Source organism: Mustela nivalis (assembly GCF_964662115.1).
Source record: "Mustela nivalis genome assembly, chromosome: 1".
In the NCBI taxonomy this organism is placed as follows: domain Eukaryota; kingdom Metazoa; phylum Chordata; class Mammalia; order Carnivora; family Mustelidae; genus Mustela; species Mustela nivalis.
This window is the reverse complement of record NC_139020.1, coordinates 6,845,401-6,869,344: the sequence shown is the minus strand read 5'-3', so window position 1 is coordinate 6,869,344 and position 23,944 is coordinate 6,845,401. Positions and strand designations below refer to the sequence as shown.

At 38.1% G+C, this 23,944-nt stretch overlaps 1 protein-coding gene across 2 annotated transcripts in view; it reads left to right on the top strand.

Annotated features, from left to right (window-relative positions):
• Positions 1-17,380: 17,380 nt before the first annotated feature.
• Positions 17,381-23,944, top strand: part of KCNJ15 (potassium inwardly rectifying channel subfamily J member 15) — a 71,551-nt gene continuing 64,987 nt past the window's right edge. Inside the window, exon 1 of one of the 2 annotated variants that reach the window (XM_082686066.1) lies at positions 17,381-17,654. The gene's annotated coding sequence lies outside the window, so the exon portion shown is untranslated. The remainder of the gene's footprint in view (positions 17,655-23,944) is intronic. The other variant, XM_082686067.1, reaches the window with a different exon arrangement.

The following is a 23,944-nucleotide window of genomic DNA, read 5'->3' as shown; positions in this document are numbered from 1 at the left end:
GATCGTTCCCAGTGCTCCCAGTCATCCCCACTTTTCTGCCTCCTGGTAGGGGACTCTTGTTTATGTCTAGCTCGCCACCCTTTATCTCGTTAAACTGCTGGTGCCTGTGCTAGGGTCTCTGCGACAGCTCTTCGCTCAGAGCGCTTTGTCCATCTCCTGACTCTGCTACTCAGGTTCTCTGTCACAGCGGTATTGGAGAGGGAGGCAGGCATGGTCATGGCAGTGTCCTGGGAGGGTCCACAAAAGTAGGTCAGTGGACATGGTTGCAGGGGACAGTGATGCCTCCCCCTGAAGTTCCTTTCAGGGCAGTAAGAGCCAAATCTGTAACCAGAAGTGGTTGGTCTTTTAAAAGAAATGAAAATGGGTTAAAAAATGACAGTAGTCTTCTAAATAGCAGCCCTGGAAATGTGAAATAACATGAAACCTTTGATCCATGAGGAATTCCAGGGGATTTTCTGGACTTACGTAAGCAGGTGCAAGAAAATATAGAGAGAGAGGACTCAGGGAATGTTCTGGACTGGTACTCCTTCCACAGTAGCTTTCTATGAAGTGGAATTTAAAGAAGCCGGGAGGAATCTTTTCTCTTCTCTCCTCTCTGTGTTGTGTTCTGTGCCTCTCCTGTCCTGTCTCCTTTCCTGCTGTTCTGTCTTGTTGTTTCTGTTCTTTTGTGTGTGTGGTTTTTAAAATGTATTTATTAAATTTTTATTTTTTAAGTATAAACGTGTATAATCTCTAGCCTCGTCACAGTTTACACATTTCCAGTGTGGGTTGATCACCCTGATCATACAGTGTCCCCTGCAGTCTGTCCCCACTGTCCCTTGCATGTGAACTGTTCTCTGGGACCCCAGACAGAAGCACCCCTTCCCTCACCTCAAACCCTTACTCGCTGCACTCGGTGTACAGCCTGTATGTCCTCTCAGGTCTCCTGTGCTCAGGAGCTCACAGCATTCCTCACCTCCGTGTAGGGTGCTGCCTGCCTTTCTTTCTTTTCTTTTTCTTTTTTAGTTTATTTTGATTCAAGTTGGTTAACATATATTTTATTATTAGTTTCAGGAGTTGAAGTTAGTGACTCATCCATTGCATAGAACACCCCGTGCTCATGACATCACGTGCCCTCCCTCATGCCCATCCCCCAGTCACCCCATCCCCCACCCACCTCCCCTCCAGCCGCCCTCAGCTTGCTTCCTGGAGTTAAATGCTCTTATGGTTTGCCTTCCTCTCTTTTTTTGTCTTATTTTATTTTTCCTTCCCTTCCTCTATGTTTATCTGTTTTGTTTCTTAAATTCCACCTATGACTAAAATCATATGGCATTTGTCTTTGTCGGACTTATTTCATGTAGAATTATACCTTCTGGTTCCATCCATGTCATGGCAAACGGCAAGGTTTTTGACGGCTGAGTAATATTCCAGTATATATTATATCCCAGTATATATTATATAATATTGCAGTATAAACACACACACACACACATATATATATGACATCTTCTTTATCCATTCATCAGTTCATGGACATCTGGGCTCTTTCCACAGTTTGTCTATTGTGGACACTGCTGCTATAAACATTGGGGTGCAGCTGCCACTTTGACCAGAAATCAGGCCTCCACCAAGACTGAGAGCATACCATTCATAGCTTCACACCACAACGGGATGAAACACAAAGTGATTCACAAGAAAAGATTTGGGAAGACCACACATACGTGGAGGTTAAAGAGCGTCCTACTAAGGGAGGAATGGGTCAGCCAGAAAATTCAAGGATTAAAAAAATACATGGAAACAAATGAAAATGAAAACACGACAGTCCAACACCTCTGGGACACAGCAAAGACAGTCCAAAGAGGGCAGTATAGAGCAATATTGGCCTTCCTCAAGAAGCAAGCATAGGGCTCCTTCCCCCCCACCTACCTCTCAGAGTCTCCCCTACCCTAGGAAACTCCCCATTCCTCTTTCAGCTTCTCCTTTCCATATCCCACAAACCCCAGTGACAGATATGCCCCTCCCCTACCCAACACGGGCTCCCGCAGCCTGGGCCCATTAAACACAGCGCACGTTCCATGTGTTGCTTCTACACAGGATCCTGAAAAATGAAAGATTTGTGCGGCCCTGTTTTGGGGGTTACAATATGTCCATGGTGGCATGTCGGGTTGCTTGTTCCCAGGCCTCTGTTCCTCACAGAGGACTAGGCCTTGCTGAGTTATTCAGAATCACTGCATTTTTCTGTTCAACCTCATTCTAGTTGTTTTGGCTCTACGCTAAAGAAACGTTAATTACTTGCATATTAGATTAACTGAAAAAAAATTCTAGACTGTATATTTTGAGTCTTGATCAATGTATTTGATCAAGAGGAACCAAATTAATGGTTATCACGTTCAAGTTGTGTAGAAGAAATTCCCGTTGCCTTTCTTGTTGTATCTTCGCAAAGGCCAGAGTTTGTCCAAACAATAGTGACGGTAGTAACTCTGGTGCTTGGTAATCAAAAGTCTGTTCCAGACTTGGTCTTGGGGAAACTATGCACCATGAGATATGGAGGGTCCAGCTTTGTGTACAGATGAGCAAAGAGCCCTGCTCCTTTGTTTCTTGCACACGTCCTATATATGCCTAATCTGGGCACAGATACGAATAATTTGCTCATACTCTTGCTTTAAGGCTCTCCAAAGGACAAAGAAGAATCCTCAGAATTTAATCTTTCTGTGAAAGAAAACCAATTGTCTTGCCCAGTTAACTCCTCTCTTGCCTTGGTCCTTTTCTGTTCTCCTTTTATTTCTATTTAAAGACAAATTAAAAACAACAAGATAGCATGTTATGTAAAGAGTATCTCAGGCTCCAGAAAAACCCCTCTTTGAATCCATTTCTGTCATCTACAAACAGGATGCCAGGTTCTTCCCTTAGTTTCTTGAGCCTCAGCTTACTCACCTGTAATGTCAACCTCAAAGTCAAGTTGGGGATTGAAGAAATGATGTACATCATGGAGCAGGCTTGAAGCTTCTCACAGAACAGAGGGCCGCAGAGCTAGCAGGTTTTCTCTCCTGTCTTGGGAGGCTCTGATCTGGAAACAGGGTTGGCACCAGCTCTGGTGAGATTTTAGTAAACTTCAGGCCAGTGTACAAGCACTCTGCTCAGCTGTGCTGGGGTGGGGTACAGGTGTGCAGCAGTACAAATGAGTGCCTGTGGAGAGAGCGGGTGGGCTGTTCTCTAAGCTGTCAAGCCTGACCATGCCCTGCCTCCCAGAAACTTCCTCCTCTTTTTGTGCTTGGATTCATGCCTTCCAAATGGAAGGAAATCATCTCTCTCATCATACCGCTGTAAAGAATTGTTGAAAACAGTAGTTCTAAAAAAAAAAAAAAATTAAGACAAAAAAAGTTAAGTAGTGACTATCAAGACATTAGTCATAAATATCAATAAGGAAGTCTGTTTTTAGTTAGCAAGCCCCCTAACTAGGAGGGATTAAGCAGCTCTTACAAAAGTGTGCATGATATAATTATGTCACAAGCTGAAAGCCAGCATATCTGCATCGAGTCCCACACCAACATCTGAAATACCTTTTCCCTTAATCTCCATCATGCAAGAATAAACACTCTTAATGAATGTCTTAACAGGAGGTAAAAAGGAAATTGCTTTTCCAGCCAATTTTAACCATCTTTTCCAAAATAGAAGGCTGTCTGTGGTGTTACCTTCCTTGTAATGCTTCAGTCAAATATGGCCACTGATACGACTTCTAACAAATTCTCTCAGTGCAGAGAATCAGGACATGGCAGCTGGCATGACGAACAGGCACCAGAATTTGGGGGGTTCCAACTAACTCACTTGTCTTCACTCTTTGAGTGAGCTCACATTTTACACCTTGCCAAAGAGAAACATACCCTTGAGCTCTGCAGTCCACCCAACAGTGTGGAAAGCTTACAAGAGATCCAACCCTGTCATTTTGAAACGCTAGAGCAAATATTTCCAAGACTGCCTCACAAAGTTCCTTGGAATTAACATCAATTACTTACTGTATGATGAAAAAGCCATGCATGCATGAATGTTCTTGTAGCTAGAGGAGTGTTTGTTGGGAATCAGGGAAACAGAACTTGAGAGCCAGATCATAAGTGGGAGCAAAATAGCAGTTCTGGAGATGGGTAGTGGTGTTCCCCAGGAGTCAGTGTTGCTGAATCCTGAAGAACTCTCCTCACGGTTTTACTGGGAGCTTGCAACACCAGGTAGAAAAGAAACCTACAAATATAATTAAGGAAATACAAAACTGCATGGGAAATGTGGCAGGGGATTATATATTTTTCTGATTATGTAAGTAATATACATTTTTAGTGGAAAATACACAAAATAAAAATATTGCATATAGAAGAAAATAAAAATCACCCAAATTACCAAATTCTATCATGAAAGATAACCATTTTCTGAGATACATACTTTTCCCCCTTTTTCTACAAGATTGTGTTCAGGCACTATACATATTTGTCTTGTGCCTTTTCACTTAATTATATTTTTATGTGTTGGTATCTGAGAGGCTGAATTGCTAGGATGCCCATTGCAAATGTAATATCTCTTTGAAATTTAGAGTTTTAGAGTTTTTTCTAAAACACTTATTTGAACTTTATAGTCTACTCTAAAACTTATCTGTATTTGTTTTAATATAAAGTATGCAGTATATAAATATGAAATGTAAAATTTACTATAGGAAAATAAAAACACAATACACATAATATAAAATATTTTGTAAAATATATAATATATAAAAAATATAAAAATAAAATATTGTTTGCTCTATGTAAATGAAAGCCGCTATTTCCCTATGCTCTTTGACACTTCAGTTATGCCATTTTAACCCTAAAATAATAAGTTAATAAACAAACACTTATACTTGCCACACACTTAAGAATTTTTATTTATTTATTTATTTATTTATTTATTTATTTATTTATTTATTTATTTTTGCTTGATTTTAGAAAGCATCTTTAAAATGCCCATTGGTCCCTGGGAAAAACCCACTGGTAATTTTTGTATGTAACTCTGCCCACCCTGCCAACATATACACATGGGAGACCTAATATCCATTTAGGGATGGGCATCAAGGAGGGCACAGGATGGAGGAGCTCTGGGTGTTATGTACAACTGACGAGTCACTGAATTCCACCTCTGGAACTAATAATACAGGATATGTTAACTTAAATTGAATTTAAATAAGAAAATACATGTATGTTCCACAAATCTGAGCAACAAGTCTGGGGTCAGAAATGGGGAATCTTCACTCAACAGAATTAGAAGCCCATGATGTTGGAACAAGAAGTTGAGCGATGGTAAAGCAGGAGACACCTGGCTGTTGCCAAGAACAGGCCTCATGACCGGTTAGTTCAAGCTTTCCCCTTGTCCTGCAGCAAAATGTCTAGCCCCTGGCCCCCAGTGGTTATGAATGGAGGTCATTCCTGCAGGATGTAGGGCCTGAGTGGGTTAGGTCTTGGAAAGTGCTCTACCTTTGTATTGAGTGATTTCAATGTCACCCCCAGCTCTGCTGTTCTCAGCCTACCTGATTGTGAGTTAAGCACATGACTGTTTCCTAATCTGAAACTTGGGGAAGTAAAATCTCCCCCATTGGAAGTGCATGGCTGGCACATGTGAAGCACATAATTCATCTTTCCTGAAGTGAATTTAACTTTTATTTGTGGAGACTTGAGGTGGCCTAGAAAGATGTCCCTTTGAAAGGGGACACTGCATTTGTGCGTGTCTTGACTGTTTCTTGACTTCGTAACACCCCAACAACTTCATATTTCATACACAGACAATTTTCTGTTTGCCCTGAAAATCAACACTTGCTTATTTTTCTGTTTATAAAATAATATTAGAGAAAAACTGTGGGAAAATACAGAAGTTTCTAAAGAAACATCCCACAAATCAGTTTGTGAAAATCACTATTTATGTTGAGATGTATTTCCTTTCAATGTATATTTAATTTATTGTTAATAAATTAATCAATTGATTGATTGATTTAATAATATACTAAGGGGGTTTCCTGTAGATATTAAAGAGTGGTTTTAAGTCTTTGGGCTATAGTTTACTTTCTCTTTAGAAATATTGTGCTGATTCATAAACCTATGATCACTGAGGGAGAGTTCAAGTCTTATCATTTTTCCTTCTCATTAAATACATTATTTAAATATTTGCTAATTTGATAGGTAAAAATTGTAACATAGCTTTTCTTATTTACACTTCTTTGAGTTTTTAGGAAAGTTGAATGTATATGCATTTTGGTCATTGATACATTTTTTTCCTAAATTATTTTTTCATGTACAGTTCTTATTTTTCTATTCAAGTTTTAGTGCTTTTCTTAGTGTTTATATAAGCTCTCGATGATACTATAACTGTATTTGTCATATATAATATAAGTACTCCAGCCTTTAAAAAATATATGATTATACTAGTTATCTATTATTTCATAACAAATTACCCCAAAACATCAGGACATAGAACAAGAAACATTTATTATTTCACAATTTCTGTGGGTCAGAAATCCCAGAGCAGCATGGCTGTTGGGTTCTAGATCAGATCTCTGCAGAGCTGCAGTCAGGGTGCTGGCTGGCGTGGCAGGGAGCTGAGGCTTGACTGGGGCTGGAGGGTCCCCAGATCGGCGGTTGGCAGGAGGTCTCAGTTCACCACGTAGACCTCTTCAGACATAAGTTTGCTTGTGTGTCCTCATGATACTCAAGGTGGCTTCACCCAGAACGAGGGACCCAAGGGTAAGTAAGAGGGAAGCCACAATGGTGTTTTTTTATGACTGATCATAAGGAAGTCACATAGTAATAGCTTTATAAATAAATTACCAAAATTGACTGAAAAGAAAATGTCAATAGATCTAGAACAATTAAAGAAATAAAATCAATAGTGAGATTGTCTCCACACGAAAAAGGCATATTATCACATGGTTCAACGTGAATCAATTTTTCAGGAAATAGATATTCTTATTCCACATCACATTTCCAGACGAGCAATGGACAGAGGAAGTTTGACAACATACCGTAAGACACCAAAAACAAAACAAAACACCCGGATAACAAAGCCAGACAAGCACAATACATGGAAGGAAATTATAAGACCCGTATCACTAATAGAAACAAACAACATTACGTATGAAAATCTAAATAATATATTAGCAAACCAGGGTGCCTGGGTGGCTCAGTTGTTAAGCATCTGGGCTTAACTTGGGCTCAGGTCGTGTTCTCAGGGTCCTAGGATTGAGCCCCACATCAGTCTCCCTGCTAGTGGGAAGCCTGCTTTTCCCTCTCCCACTCCCCCTGCTTGTGTTCCCTCTCCTGCTGTGTCTCTCTCTGTCAGATAAATAAAATCTTTTAAAAAGGTATTAGCAGGGAAAATCGGAGGGAGAGATGAACCATGAGAGACTGTGGACTCTGAGAAACAAACTGAGGGTTTTGGAGGGGAGGAGGGTAGAGAGTTGGGTGAGCTTGGTGGTAGGTATTAAGGAGGACACGTATTACATGGAGCTCTGGGTGTGGTGCATAAACAATGAATTCTGGTACATTGAAAAGAAATAAAATAAAGTGGGGAAAAAAGAAGAAAAAAATCGGAAAAAAATCAGAAAAAAAAGATAGCAAATCAAATAGAACTTATATATAAATACATCATAATGGAATGGGATTTATCCCAGGAGTTTATTAATGGTTTAACTTCAATAATCTATTTTCTGATTCACCATATTATCAGATTTAAGGGAGGTAAACACGGTCATCTCAATAAATGTAGAAAATTAATTCAACAAACAATCTAGGACTCATTACTAAAAAAAAATATATTAATGAATTTAAAATGATAGAATGTCTCTAACAGAATTCTGATATTGATCATAAGCAAATATGATATTTACTAGATATTATTTCATTAACATTGAATTCATGGGGGACACCTGGATGGCTCAATCGGTTGTGTCTGACTCTTGGTTTCGGTTTATAAACATTTCCTATAAAACCAGAAAGAGTGCCCACTCTTTTCTGTTCAATACTGTATGGAAGAATTTAGAGAAAATACATTTTAGCAACCTTGCCAGGAAGAAGAATAGTACAAAAAAGGAAATTGCATTCCTTTACATAGGAAATAAACATCATATGAAATATTGAAAATATTTCATTTAATTTTATCAAAATATTCCTTTTACAAAACTATAAGATTCCATAAATGTTTTATTACATACATTTAGAATTATACACATATATATATTTAAACATATTTTCACACACAGTTCATGCTGGTTATTCAAGGTACTTGCTTTCTATGAAGTCACCATGAACACTGAATTAGTCTGTCCTGAGCCATTGCTCCTGTAATACAAGTTAGGTCCCCTCAAGCCTCTGGTCACAATGTCCTTATCAATAGATAGATGCGTAAACTTATTTTGTGTGTGTTTCTGTTTAAAAATACATAATTTGATATTTATTTAATAGATATTATTTCATTAACATTGAACTCCTGGGGGGCACCTGGATGGCTCAGTCGGTGAAGCGTTTCTGGCTCAGTCGGTGAAGCGTCTGACTCTTGGTTTCGGCTCAGGTCCTGATCTTGTGGGTCATGGGATCCAGCTTCACCCTGGACTCCACACTCTGCGGGAGTCTGCTTGGATATTCTTTCTCTCAGCCCCTTTACCCACTCATGCTCTCTCTCTCAAATAAATAAATCTTACAAAAACAAACAAAAAAACAAAACAAACAAACAAACAAAAACAACAAAAAGTATTGAGCTCACGCCCATTGGCTCTGTAACTCTTACCTGAGTGAAGTTTATCTAATTCACACATTCTCTCTGTAAGGCACCTTATAGCCTTCCTGCACATAGGAACACCAACCAGCCAGCATTTCAGCACCATGCTGGGCGTGGGAGGCATTTTAAACTGTGAAATCACTCACAGAAAGCACAAAAATGTCACACTAAATAGACTGCAAGAAGGACACTTGCTTATAGGACAAGTGTGAAGCCGAAAGGGAGGGCGTTGCCTCACTTAACTTCTGCTGAGAAGATCAAAACTAGACATCTCTGAGTTGTCACTGACTTGTGCATGCATGTCTGTAAATGACAGTAAGGGTGATGTGAGTCTAGATCTGGGAGTTAGAGATACAGTTTAGAAAGTTGACAAATTCTTCAGCTCAGGTCATGATCCCAGGGTCCTGGGATTGGGCCTCACATTGGGCTCTCTGCTCTGCAGGGGGCCTGCTTCTCTTCCTCTCTCTCTGCTGCCTCTCTGCCTACTTGTGATCTCTCTGTCAAATCTCTCTGTCAATAAATAAATAAAATATTAAAAAAAAGAAAATTGGCAAATTTACAAATCTAGAATCTGTGAACAGTGAGAACCAATTATGTGTATGTATACACACACATATGTATACACACATCATATCTATAATATACACGAGATAATACCTCTGTGTAATAGAAGCCACTGGAACACAGAGGTGCTTGTGGAACAAGTAAAAACAAAACAAAAACCAACCAGGAGACATACAGAGGCATTCAAAGCAGAGAAATACGCCACGGTCACTAATGAGAAAACTTCATTTCTCAATTCTGAGAATTCCCTGTTATCTCTGAATTTAATCTAATTTCAGACAAAGTCCAACCAGTAGTTTTTTTGTGGAAAACGACAAGCTGATCTCTATGTTTCTCTGGGTGAGTTCAGGAATCATCAAGACAGTTTTGAAAAGGAAGGAGGTCAAAACAGAAAGGGAGTTGATATTTATGCCACCAGATGTTAAGTAAAGACCTAAAATCACATAAAAGCGGACACATAGCTGATAAAACCTGGCCAATACTTGTAGGTGAATCACATGTGAGCAGCTTGAAAGGCTGAGTGACATAGGGAAATACTATCTACCCTTCTAGGTTACTTGAAATGATAGCTTTATTGAACTTTAATCACATAGCATCAAATCCACCCTTTTAAAGCATACAGCTCAGTGGATTTTGTTACATTCATCTGTTGCACTATTTAATTTTAGGATACTTTCATCTCTCCCCCTCAAAAGTCTGTCTCCACTAGCAGTCACCCCCTCTTCCTCCCTGCTCTCACCCCCTAGGAAAAATGAACCTGCTTTTTGTCCTTATGAATTTGCCTATTCTGGACATTTCATGTAAATGGAATCATACAGTACAGAGCTTTTTGTACTGGCTTCTCCCATTTAGGGTCATGTTTTCAAATTTCATCCATGCTGTGCTGTGTTATTGGTACTTCACTCATTTCTAAGCCTGAATAATATTGCATAGCATGGATAGACCACGTTTTATGGACCCATTCATCTGTTGATAGACATTGGGTTTGTTTCTACTTTTTGACTCTTATGAACAATGCTGCTGTGAACATTTATGCAAACATTTTTGGGTGAACATATATTTTTGTTTCTCAAGGGTATCTACCTAGAACTGGAATTGCTGGGTAATATAGTAACTGCTTGTTAACAATTTCCAAATCTGCCAGAGTGTTTTCCAAAGCAGCTTCACCGTTTTGCAATCACACCAGCAATGCATGAGGGTTCCAATTTCTTCAAAACCCCACCAGCCCAGGTCATTGCTTGCCTTTGGACAATGAAGTATCCTAGAGGACAATTGACATTTTGTCAAGGTTTCTACTTGATTTCCCCAGTAATTAAGAAAGACGTGCCTATCTTCATGTGCTTTTTGGCCATTTCCATGCCTTCTTGGGAGAAATGTCTATTGACATATTTTCTCCATTTCTCAATCGAATTATTTATCTTTTCAGTGTTGAATTGGAAAAATTCTTTATAAAGTCTGGATACAAGTCAACTTTTTCAAAATTTCTTGAAAAAATCGAAATAATAATGAGCTATTTATACCCATCCAATGGACAAAATTTAAAACACATGAGAATAAATGAGAAACTAGTCCTGATTCCTGCTGGGCGTGTAAATTGTTTCACGTACACTGCAGAGCAGTTTTGTGCTATCTGGTAAACCTCTAAGTCAATGGACCATGGGCCCAGCCATTCTCCTTGTTTGTGTATACAATAGGGGTCCTGTCTATATGTCCAAGAAGACCAGTTCAGATGCGTTCTTTGCAGCATTCTTAGCAATAACCCCAAACGGGAAGCCATCCAGAGGCCTGTCGACAGTAGAATGCACACATAAATTGTGGGAAAGCCACACAACAGAATACTACATAGAAGGGAAAATGAGCGAACTCCATCTACACCCATCAACATGGATAAAAGGTGGAAGGTGTAATACACGGTCAGTGAAAAAAGAAGTTGTCAAATCATCCTTTAGCAGGAACTGGCCCATCGTATGCTAATACCATTTTCCTTTCCTGAGAGGCTGTATTTCTTAACATCCTTTGCATAAATAAGGCCATATTTCTGAGCTACAGCCAAGGAGATGGGGATGGCAGTGATGCACGCAGCTGCTGGGTCAGCTCCAAAACACCTCCCAGGCAAACCCCCACTCTCTCTTTGCCTTGGATGTCGATCTTCAAGGTGACCTTGCAACTGTGGCAGCCACAACCCTAGAATGACTGCAAGGGGTTGGAGTCCTTCCTTCCCGTTCCCAGCCAGCTACCCCCTACTGACCATCTGTGGACTATCTGTGAGATACACTTCTGTCACTGTAAGTCACAAGATTCCGAAGTTCACTTGTGACAGAGGCTGTCAATAGTGGGAATGTAACAGTTAGAAAACGGAGAAAGGCAATACATTTGTTAAGTCATAAAACCATGGCCAGGAAAAAGCCCCACAATCTGAAGGTACTATTGAGCTCTAAAGACTGGCATCATAGTGTGAACTTGGACAATTATCTAACTCAGGAGCCCACACGATTTTTCTGTAAAGGATCAACCAGAAAGTAGGTTATTTAGGCTTTGTGGGCCATTTGCACCCCTGTGGCAAGTACTCAGCTCTGCCAGCATAGCACAAAAGCCACCAAATGGTAAGCAAATGGGTGTGGCCTGATCTGCCTGCAGGCTGCGGTTCACCCAACTCTGATTTAACCTCTGAAGTCCCCAGTTTCTTCATCTGTAAAATGGGCATGATGACAATAGTACTTACCCCAAAGAACTGTTTGAAGGCTGAGTTAATGCATAGGCACTGTTGAGCCAAGTGCCTGCCACATAATATTCCATAAATACAATAATAACTACTATTGTTTCTGTTATTATTTCTATTTTTAACTTTTAATAACTTTTAATAATAATACTTGTTATTTCATTATAAATCTTTGTTACTTTTACCGATGCTGCTACAACATCTATGGAAGTAAGGGAGTGCATATAATATGTAAAAAGCACCAACAGCGAACTGAGAATATTGTGTCCCATAATTTCACCCACAGCAATCCTCAGGGGAAAGTATCATTATTATTTTGCTTTCACAGTTGAGAAAACTAACTTGTAGAGTAACTCATTAACTGGTAAGAAATAGAACTATGAACACAGGTTATTTTGACATCTCTTCCAACTAACCTGTGCGTCCAGAAGATTCCACATGAGCATAATTTGAGTTGAGGAGTTTGTCCATGCCTTTCATTTACTAATTCAAAATATGTGGTGTCATAAATGCTTTTCTGGCCCTACTAGGGTTTGTGAGTTTCAAATGAAACTATTGATAATATTGCAAAGGGAATCTAGAACAATAGCAAGAGAAGATTGACCATTAAAGTGCCTTGTTGGTGTAAGAATAAAATACAGTTTGCCTATTGTGGTCACCTCAACTGTGCCACAAAAATTGTAGAATAAGAGTAGTTCTTTAACATGCCGCTGGGAGCATATGTCAGAAGGTGGTCAGAGAAGAGAGAGGGGGATTTAGTTCTTGTTGGGCCCCATGTAAGGGGTCACTAAACACATCAGAGAATTCCAAAGACTCGGTGTTTTGAGCTGAACAGTTTCTCCTGTTAATTTTTAAACTCATGGATATTTCAAAGATAAATGAAACACAGCTTCTAACTCGATTATGTGCATGTCCTAAAAATGTTATTTTATATAAAAATCTCTTGGCTTGTAGAAGTATATTGAGCATATGCTATCAAAACAGGAAACTCAGGATGTGATACAATCATTTCTAAAAAGCAGCTCAAAACTTCAGGCCAGTCTATAAAGAAGTGTTCAAGGGTTGAGGGCAAATTGTAAGAGGGAAGAAAAATATAATCATTTTTCATAAAGACATTTTTTCAATTTATGTAACTTATCTTTTATTCTGACTTCATGTCCTCTCTGTCTCTATGAGACGTATTTTCTGGTGTTAAAAATATATATTTTTTGGTGTTAAAAATATTCTTTCAACATAGTTGATGTTACCTACTTTTTCTTTATCTGTCATTGCATTGTTTGGGGCTTTTATTTTGTTTTCTTGAGCTACTTCCTTTATGGTTACATCTGTCCTTTTTCTAACTTCTCACACTGACGACATAGCTCATTAATTTTAAGATTTGCTCCTTTTTTTCCCTAATGACTGTGATACACATTCCTACTGAAGTCGATATATTTCCTTCAAAATACTGCTCCATTTTTGGGGTGTACTGTTGTATTTTCATACATTTATATTTTGTAATTTAATGTAATTTTTTTATTTAAATGCAATTAGCCAAGTTACAGTACATCAGTAGTTTTTGATATGATGTTCAATGACTCATTAGTTCAGTATAACACCCAGTTCATGCATTTTTAACTGTCATCCACTTTGACCCATTCTTTGAGCCAGGTTTATTTAGAAGTGTGTTTTTAAACTCGCAAATGTTTAAAACATATGTTTTAAGTTAATACCAATAATTATTTCCTATTTAAAAAAAAAATTGTGCCTAAAGATCATGGTTCCATTATAGAAGTTCTTTGGTATTTTAAAGATCTGCTTTGTGACTTCTTATGAGATCAACTTCCACGTGTTCACAGATGCATAAAAGCGTTACATTCTCTCATTACGATATAGGGGTTCCATGGATGATAACTACGTCAAGTTGTTAATTTGCCCACTTCAAAATTCTTTTTATACCTAACAATTTATTTTTTCTCACCTATTTTTTCCAAGATGGATGTGTTAACATTTTCCGTTCTTCTTGCTGATGTTTCAGTTTCAACCTGATAATTCTTCACCTTAACATTTTATTTTCAGGCCTATTGCCTATTGTAGAATAAGAGTAGTTCTTTAACATGCCGCTGGGAGCATATGTCACACCTAGTGTGATAAACATAATATCAGAATTCTTACATATTTTTTCTTGAATTATTCCTTTTTCATGATGCAGTGACCCTCATGATTTCAAATCATGTTTCTTGTGTTTTTTGTTTTTTCGTTTTTTACCTTAAAGCCTATTTTGTCTGCTATGAATAGCTACATTAGTTTTCTTCCATCTCCTTTATATCTTTACTTTTTGTTTACTTTAAACAGCATAGTTGGATTTTTTAAATCAAAACTGAAAACCCGTATCTTTTAATTCATAAACCCAGACCATATTAGTCAATTAAAAATTTAAAAAAAAAATAATTTTTACCATGTCTGTTTTATTTTTTCTAAAATTCCCTCTTGTCTACTTTTAAAAGTTATATATTGTACTTCTGGACTTTCACTGGTAACACTTAAACGTTCAGCATGCATGCTTAACTGGGTTCTAATGTTAATGATTGTCTCAGCTGTTCACATGAGCTGTAGAACCGCAGGGACTCAACCTCAGTCCAGCGCTCCCCCTACCACATTGTATGCAGCGTTCATCGCCTGGTGTAGTTGAGCCTCTTCATTCTGCTTATATTCAGCTGCAAATATTTTAATGGTCCCTAAATCACTTATAGTTATTTGCATATTGAATTATGTTTGTGGTTCATACTCAGGTTTTATATAAGTAAGAATATATATATTATATGCCTATATTTATATAAATAAAAAAGTTAAAAATAAAAATATAATTGGGGCACCTGGGTGGCTCAGTCAGTGGAGTGTCCTGACTCTTGACTTCAGCTCAGGTCATGGTCTCAGAGTCTCGAGATCCAGCCGCGCATGGGGCTCCACCCTGAGCACACAGTCTGCTTGAATTTCTCTTCCTCTCTCTGCCCCTCTCCCTACTCATGTTTTTGCTCTCTCTCAAATAAATAAATAAATAAATAAATAAAATCTTAAAAAATAAATAAATGAAAATGTTATTCCATCCTTACTCCTCAAGAATAGCTTAGTTGTATATAAAAGTCTCTGCTTATCTCTTCACTCTATTATGTCACTATCTTCTGATCTCTCTTACTGCTTTCAGGAACTCTGATTCACACTACACTAGTTTTGTTCCATTGTAGTTGGTCTGCTTTTCTCTCTGCTACTTTTTAATATTCTATCTTTGTTACAGTGGGTCCTGGGGTGGATTTAAATTCGTATCTTCCTACTCCAAACTCAGTGTGTTTCTTGAGTCTGACTGTCCTCTCTCATTTTTTCTTTTTTAAAAGACTTTAACTGGTATTTTAAGTTATTGAGGTGTAATTGACATGCAATGTGGTATTAGTTCGTGTACAACATAGTGATCTGATGATTCTGTACATTATTCAGTGCTCACCCTGATGTCTGTCACCATACTTTATTACAATATTATTGACTTTATTTCCAATACTGTACTTTTCATCTCCATATTTTGTAACTGAAACTGTGTACCTCTTACTTCTCTTTACCTATTTTGCCCCCCTCTCCGCCACTGACCTCCCCTCTGGTAACCATCACTCTGTTCTCTATCTTTGAATTTGCGCTTGTGTGGTTGGTTGGTTGGTTTCTTGGATACCATATATAAGTGAAATCATATGGTCTTTGTCTTCCACTGTCTGCTTTAGAGAATTCTCAGCAATTATTTCCTTGAATTTTGCATTTTCCTTACTTTTTCCATTTTCTTTCTGGAACATCTATAAAACATATGTTAGAGTTATTTATCCTCTCATATTTCTCATTTCTTTCTCGCTTTCTGCTGCATTGTTAGTACTTTTCTTATATCTGTCTTCCAGTTCACTAATAATCTCTCCAGCTATATCTCTTCTGTTAACTTAGCCTGCCAATTGAGATTTTAATTTCAGCAACTATGTTTTATTTCACAAAGATATAGCTTGGTTTTTCATAATCTGTTTATTCCTTTTTACTAGCATGTTTTTAAACTTTTATCTTTAATCATCTTAAGCACACAACAAGGACGACTACCTCTTTCTGTCTGGCTTTAGGTGCAAAGGTAGGAATATCCTTAAAAATCTTTGCACCTAAATCCAGACAGAAAGAGGTAGTCATCCTTGTTGTAACCCTGTGCTAACAATAGCTGATTTTCCGGTCCAGCTGTCACAGTCCAGTCCTAATGGGGTAATCTCAATTCCTGCTCTTGCTTTGTCTGATTCCAAGACCTCAACTTTTGTCCCTGTATGTGTATTGAAGATTTTGGCTCCTGCATTTCCTAAACCAAGATCCATTCGAGCACCTCTTTTGAGCTTTTTAAAAAAAAAAAAAAACCAAAAAAACAATATGTAGTATTTTTAAATATTTAGAGCACAAGGCTTACAACAAGACCTATATTATTCTCCAACCCGATCTCAGGGATGTTTCCTTAGATTCAACACAAAAAAGAACTGAAGGGTTAAAATATTCTCCTATGAAAAAAAAATACTTCTAAACATAAAATTAACATCTCAGGTGTCCCTATTTATGTTCTAAGTGATATATATTTGTGTTTCCTAAATTTTTCATCATTTCTGAGACCTCTATTTTCTTGAAAGCCTTGGGCACAGAATAAGGTATTGTGGCTTGCAGCAACAAATGCAGTTCCACCCACACCCAGTAGATGGCATAAATATAAGCAGCTTCTAGGGAAAGGCCTCCAGGAGGTTCAGAATCCTAAGAGCACCATTTATCATGAAAAGGAGAGTTTTGGTGGAGGGCTGGAGTTGTAGGAAGCTTGAGGCAGTTGGGGAAGTTGATGTATTTTAATCTCTCCCAAACAACATAGGAAAATATCTTCTGCCAGCACAACTCTAAATTTTGTTCAACTTTCTCAAGAAAAAAAAAAAAAGAAAAGTGGTTGTCCCAACAGCAGAGCAGGAGGACAAGGAGGGGAAAATATCGAAAGTGGGAGAAAGTCTGCATTTAATGGAGCATTTTCACCAGCTGATTCTTCCTTTGATAGTAACACACCTTTATTTTTATTTATTTATTTATTTATTTATGGCTTACTCGGGTTGATTTAAAAGTGGAACTCCCCCTCACACACACACAAATACAAAACAAACAAAAAACCAAGTTTAGTCGATTTGCCACAGCATGGACTTTCCTTTTCAGAAAAGGAACTTCAGGCCCTACTGAACTGGCAGCCCCAACGTTGAGGGAGAGTCCCGCCCTTAGATTGCCCAATGCGCTGGGTTGTGGTAAGACCAAGGCTTGTCCAATTCCTGTCAACTCCAAGACGTGGAAGAAATTCCTTGTGAAACTAGAAAGCCTGCGGAGAAGAGCTGTAACAATCACGGCCCCGATGCCTTCCTTTAGAGGACTTCAAGTTCTCATTCTACCTCGCACTCTGCACACAGAGCCACAGAGAGACACACGCAGGTGAGGGCGCACATACCCAGCGTTAGCACACACTCTACGTGGAGGGCTTCCTCGTCCTCTCCTGCTCTCATCACAGGAGCCCGGAACTTTCCAGAGGAACAAGACAGGACCAGTCCGAGTGGTAAGTGTTAAAGCCGAGAGGGAGACAAAATGGCTTTGCACAACGGAGAGCTCGGTGGCTAGAGGCCCCCTGTTCTCCTAGCTTGTAGCCACAGTCATTCAGGCTTTTGGAACTGGAAGCTCAGCATGAGGGAGTGGGCAGAACTTTAAGATGAAAAAGTCCAAGATAAGATTTAGTCACAAGAAGAAGAAAAAAGGTGATGCCAGGTGTTCAGGTCAGGGTGCGAGTGTAAAAGGTAGGATGGGGGCATGACTTTGATGCTGTCCTTTTCTTTGAATCAGATAGACTGGAAAAAGAAGTAAGTGCAGGGTAAGGCAAGAAATCGCTAACGCAAATGAGCTGTAAAACACTGGCTTTGATCCCCGGCCGATCCGGGGCAATGTGGAAAGCCAGAGTGCACGCGTCAGACCACTTCCCACCCATCCATCGCCGTCCTGATGTCTTTTCTAGATGTCCAGGAGGACACGGTGGGGTATTGCAAAGAGGTCAGTAATGGGAAGACTGCCTGATTTTGCTATGGGGGAAAGACAGTCAATGTGAGATATCCAATTTTCATAGTATGAAATGAGTACATGATGATGAGCATTACTGCTCCGTGGTGAGTAATGTGTTTGGGAGGACGTGTGCATAAATCTGACACGTTTTCCCATTGCATCGGCCTTGGCTTTCCTTGTTTGTTTCTATTGCTGCAACTCGGTGAGGGAGCCACCCCCTCCCTTTTATCAGTGACTGATTCAACACCCTCTTGTCACATTTGTCACATTCTTCCCATTTTTTTTTTTCCTCCCTGGGACTCACAGTTCTGATTCTGGCCTCTCCCGGGGTTTCAAGATGATTAATCTTTCTCATTCGTTCCTTTTCAGCTTTGTGTTAAGCAGTGGTAGAATCAATCACATGCCTTCTTGCTTTACTTGGAAATCAACTGTCGTGTTTTCCGATCACTGCAGTTTTAGTGGGACTCCTTGAATACAGACTGAGAAGTTCACTTGGCTAAGTTGCCAAAAACAATTAAATTCAAGTGAAACATTTTTATTTAAATCTCCATGGAATCCTGCTTATTATTTTTTGTTACCTTGCATAGATATTCATAATATTTACTCTATAACCAATAATAGAATAAAAGATAAATGCATTTTTACTTCTCTAAGTAGTTTTGTATTTAGAAGGACCGTCTACTAAACGTGTGGCAAGCAAATTTAACATTTCATTAGGCACAGGCTAAATTACAACCCTGAGTACAGCAGTTAAACAGAGAGACGGCACAGGCATCAATCTGTGGAAAGTTGCAATTGCACCTGGACAATTTTCCTCACTGCCTTCCCCTTGAACTCCAGTACCAAAGCTGAAAGTAATGAAAACAATCTATTCCTAGTTTCGTTGTGAGAAATAAGGGGCAAATGTTTAAGTTTCTAGCAGCCGAAAGCGTTAATAAGAGCTGACATGTGAATTTTGTACAATTACTGCTGTTAAGCATGCCACACAATCATTGCACCATCCCCCCACCCCAGGGATATTTGTCAATGTCAGAGACAGTTTTGGTTGCCATACCTAGAGGATGGGGGGGCTCCTGGCTCCCAGCGGGTGAGGCCAAGGATACAGCCAAGCACCCTACAATGCGCAGACCAAAGGGATGCTCCCCAATAACAAATAATGATTTAGCCCAAAATGTCAACAGTGACAATACATTGAAAACTGCTCCCGTAATAATTTTTCTAAAGAAACCAAAACTCATACTACATGACTGATCTATGAGGATTAGAATTTTTAATACCTTTGTTGAGATATCATTCACATACCCAAAATTGCAGGCATTTGAAGTATGTCATTCAATGTTGTTCAATTTTCTCACAGACTTATGCAACCACTACAATTTTATATTTTGATCGTGGCCCAAAAGTTACGTTTTCATCCACTTTTGTCATCACGTCACATCATGTTATATCACGTGCCATCCCCCCCTCCCCAAGCCCTCAACAGCTACCCATCTGCTTGCTAGCTCTACAGATTTGCCTACTCTGTATATTTCATATCAATGTATATTCACACATCAATATGTGACCTTTTGTGTCTGCTTTCTGTCACTTAGCATCACGTTTTCAAGGTTCATCCATATGATGGCAGATGTCAGGAATTCATCCCTTTTTACTGATGAATAACATGGTATATAAATAAACTATATCTTAATTATGCCTCATCCATTGATGTCATTTGGGTTATTTCTACTCTTTGGTGATTTTGAATAGTGCTGCGTGAACATTGATGCAAAAATTCTTGGGTGAATGTGTGTTTTCATTTCTCTTGGGCCCGTACCCAGGAATAGAATTACTAGATCACAGCAGTCCATGTTTCCCATTTTGAGCAACTGCCAAGCTGTTCTACAAACTAGTGCAGCCACTCCGCATCTCCACCAGGAACACAGGAGGTTCAATGTCTCCACACCCCATGTCTATGTCATGATCCTTATCCTAGTACGTGCCAGGTGGTATCTCACTGCACTTCTGATGTGCATCTCCCTAATAACTAATGATGCTGAACGTTTTTCATGTGCTTAATGACCAGCTACTTATCTTTGGAGAAATGTGGTTCAGACCAATCACCCACTTTTTAATTCTGTTACTTGTTTTTTATTATTGAGTGGCTCAAGATATAGACACAAGTCCCTTATCAGATATGTGGTTTGCAAATATTTTCTTTCACTCTGTGGGTTGTCTTTGCACTTTCTTGGTGTGATTTGCAACATACAAGCTTCCGATTTTGCTAAATTCCAATTTATCTACTTTTTCCTTTTGTTACTTACAGGTTTTTAACATCATATTTAGAGACTTACTTTCATGTTTCCTCTCAAGAATCATATAATGTTAGCTTTTGCATTTAACTCTATAGTTTGAGTTCACTTCTTTTTTTTTTTTAAGATTTTATTTATTTATTTGACAGAGAGACAGATCACAAGTAGGCAGAGAGGCAGGCAGAGAGAGAGGAGAAAGCAGGCTTCCCGCTGAGCAGAGAGCCCAATGCGGGATTTGATCCCAGGATCCTGGGATCATGACCTGAGCCAAAGGCAGAGGCTTAACCCACTGAGCCACCCAGGTGCCCCTTGAGTTTACTTCTTTGTGTGTAGTGTAATGAGAGCATCCAACTTCGTTCTTTTGGAAGTGGGCATCCGGGACTGTCAGCACCATTTGTCAAAAAGACTTTCCTGGCTGCATCGAACTATATTGGCCCTTTATTGAAACTAATTGTTCCAAAATGTGAGACTTTATTTGGAACCTCTATTCTGTTTTTTTGACCTGTCTGTCCTTTTGCCTGTACTAGACTGTCTTATTGTAATTTTGTAACAAGTTTTGAAATCAGGAAGTGTGAATTCCTCAACTTTGGTCTTTTTTTTATTTTAATTTTTATTTCTTTGAAGATTTTATTTAAATTCAAGTTAGTGAACGTATATTGTAGTATTAGAGTAGATTTATCACTTTCATATTATACTAGTGTTCATCACAAGTGCCCTCCTTAATGCCCATCATGCATTAGCCCAGCCCCTCACCCACTTTCCCTCCAGTAAGCCTCGGTTTGTTCTCTGTAGTCCAGAGTCTCTTACGGTTTGCCTCCCTCTCTGTTTTTATCTTACTTTATTTTTCCTTCTCTTCCTTTCCCTACCTTCATCTGTTTTGTTCCTGAAATTCCACATATGAGTGAAATCATATGCCATTTGTTTTTCTCTGACTGACTCAGCCATCAAAAGAATGACATCTTGCTATTTACAACTTTGGTCCTTTTCAGTATCATTTTAGCTATTCTGTGTCCTTTGAATTTTTGTGTAAATTGTCAATTTCTGAAACAAATCCAGCTGCAATTTTGATAGGCTTTACCTTGAATCCGTAGATCGGTTTGAGGAACACTGCAGCCATTTTAATAATATGAAATCTTTCAGTCCGTGAACATGACATACTTTCTCATTTATTTGCTTTACTTTAATTACTTTCAACAAGTTTTCGTAGTTTTCAGTGTATAAGTCTTATACTATTTTGTTAAGTTTATTCCTAAATATTTTTTGACACTATTAAAATGGAATTGTTTTCTTAATGTCATTTTCAGATTGTTCATTGCTAACATATAGCAATGCAACTGATGTATGTAAATTGTTCTTGTGTCCTGCAATCTCGCTGAGCTCATGACTTTTTACTGGATTCCTTGGAATTTTATACATACAAAATGATGCCATATGCAAATAGAGATAATTTTCCTTCTTCCTTTACAATCTAGATGGGTTTTCTTCCTTTTGTTTGCGTAATTTCCCAAGCTAGACCCTCTAGTATACTGTCAAATATACATGCTGAGAATGGACATGTTGATATTATTCTCAATCTTGGGGAAAGAGCATTCAATCTTTCATCATTAAGTGTAATGATATCTGTGCATTTTCTGTAGATGTTTTTTTATTGTGTTGAGTTTATTCTCTTCCTAGTCTTTTGAGCTTTTTTTTTTCCATCACGAATGGGTGTTACATTTTGTCAAATGCTTTTCCTGTTCTTTTGAAATGATCATGTGGTTTTGTCCTTTATTTTATTGATACTGTGTATTACATTGACTGATTGTTGGATGTTAAACCAGTCTTACATTTTGGAGATCTATTCAACTTGGTTGTAGTGGATAATCCTTTTTATATATTGCTGGATTCAGTTTGTTAGTATTTTGCTGAAGATTTTTTGGTCTGTATTCATAAAAGACATTGGCCTGTAGGTTTAAGAGTTTTCTTATGATGGATTTGTTTGATGTTTGTATCTGTGTAATACTTGGTTTCATAGAATAAGTTGAAAATTATCCCCTCCTTTTCTATTTGCTCAAATAATTTTTGAATAGTTGCTATTTATTCTTTTTTATTTGGGGGAGGTGGAAAGATAGAGGGAGAGAGAGATTCTTAAGCAGGCCCCACACCCAGTGCATAGCATGATGACGTAAGGCTGGATCACATGACCTTCAGAACATGGCTGAGATCAAGAGTCGGAAGCTTAACCAACTGAGCCACCTAGGTGCCCCTTGAAGAGCTGTTATTAATTTTTGTTTAAATGTTTGGTAAAATGTACTGGTCAAGTCATCTCGGCCTGGGTATTTCTTTGCAAGAAGATTTTAAGTTAGAAATTTAATCTTTTTACTTGTTATATGTGTATTCTGATTTTCTTTCTTCTTGAGTCCATTGTAGTAGTTTGTATCTTTCTAAGAACTTATTCATGTCATATATGTCCATGGCACAGAGCAGTTCATACTAGTCCCTGAAAATCATTTTTATTTCTATAAGATTGGTAATGAGAACTAGTCTCCTTTCTCATTCTTGATTTTAATATTTGAGTTTTTAATTCTTTTTCTTAGTCAGTATAGTCAAAGCTTTGTCAATTTTGTTGGTCTTTTCAGGGAACCAACTTTTGGCTTAATTATATTTTACATTTTTTTTCTAATCTCTATTTCACTAATTTCCACTCTAATTTTTACTATGTATTCCCTATGTTTACTCAGCTTCAGTTTTATCTTATTTTTCCAGTGTCTTAAGGTGAAGTTTGGGTTACTGATTTGACATGATTCTTCCTTTTTAATGTAGATGTTTGTGGCAATACATTTCTTTATAAGCATTGCTTTACATGCATCCTATATGTTTTGATATGTTGTGTTTAGTTTTAATTTCTCTCAAAGTATTTCCTAGTTTCCTTTGTAATTTATTCTTTGATTGGTTATTTAGGGGTGTATACTTAATTTCCACATATTTGTTAATTTCTCAAATTACTTTTTAATATAGATTTTTCGTTTCACTCCACTGTGGTTCAGAGAACATACTTTACATGATTTCCAGCCTTTGAAATTTACTGAACCTAACATATGGTCTATCTGGGAAAATGTTCCCTGTGCACTTGAGAAAAATATATATTATCTTGTCAAGTAAAATGGTCTTTAAGTTTGTTAGTTCTTGTTTGTTTTTGGTATCATTTAAGTCCATATCCTTTAGACCCACTTCCTAGTTGTTCTATACATTATTGAAAGTGGGAGAGAGGAGCCATCAACTATTATTGTTGAATTGTCTATTTCTTCTTTGATTCTGTCACTTTTTGCTTCATGTGCTTTGGGGCACTATTGCTAGTTGCATGTATGTTTTCAATTATTTTATTTTTCTGATCAATTGACACTTTCATCATTATAAAATGTCGTTATTTATCTCTAGTAATCTGTATATATTTTTTGGTCTTTAAATCTGCTTTCTCTGGTATTAGTAGTTCTTCTATGGTTGCTGTTTGCATAGTGTATCTTTT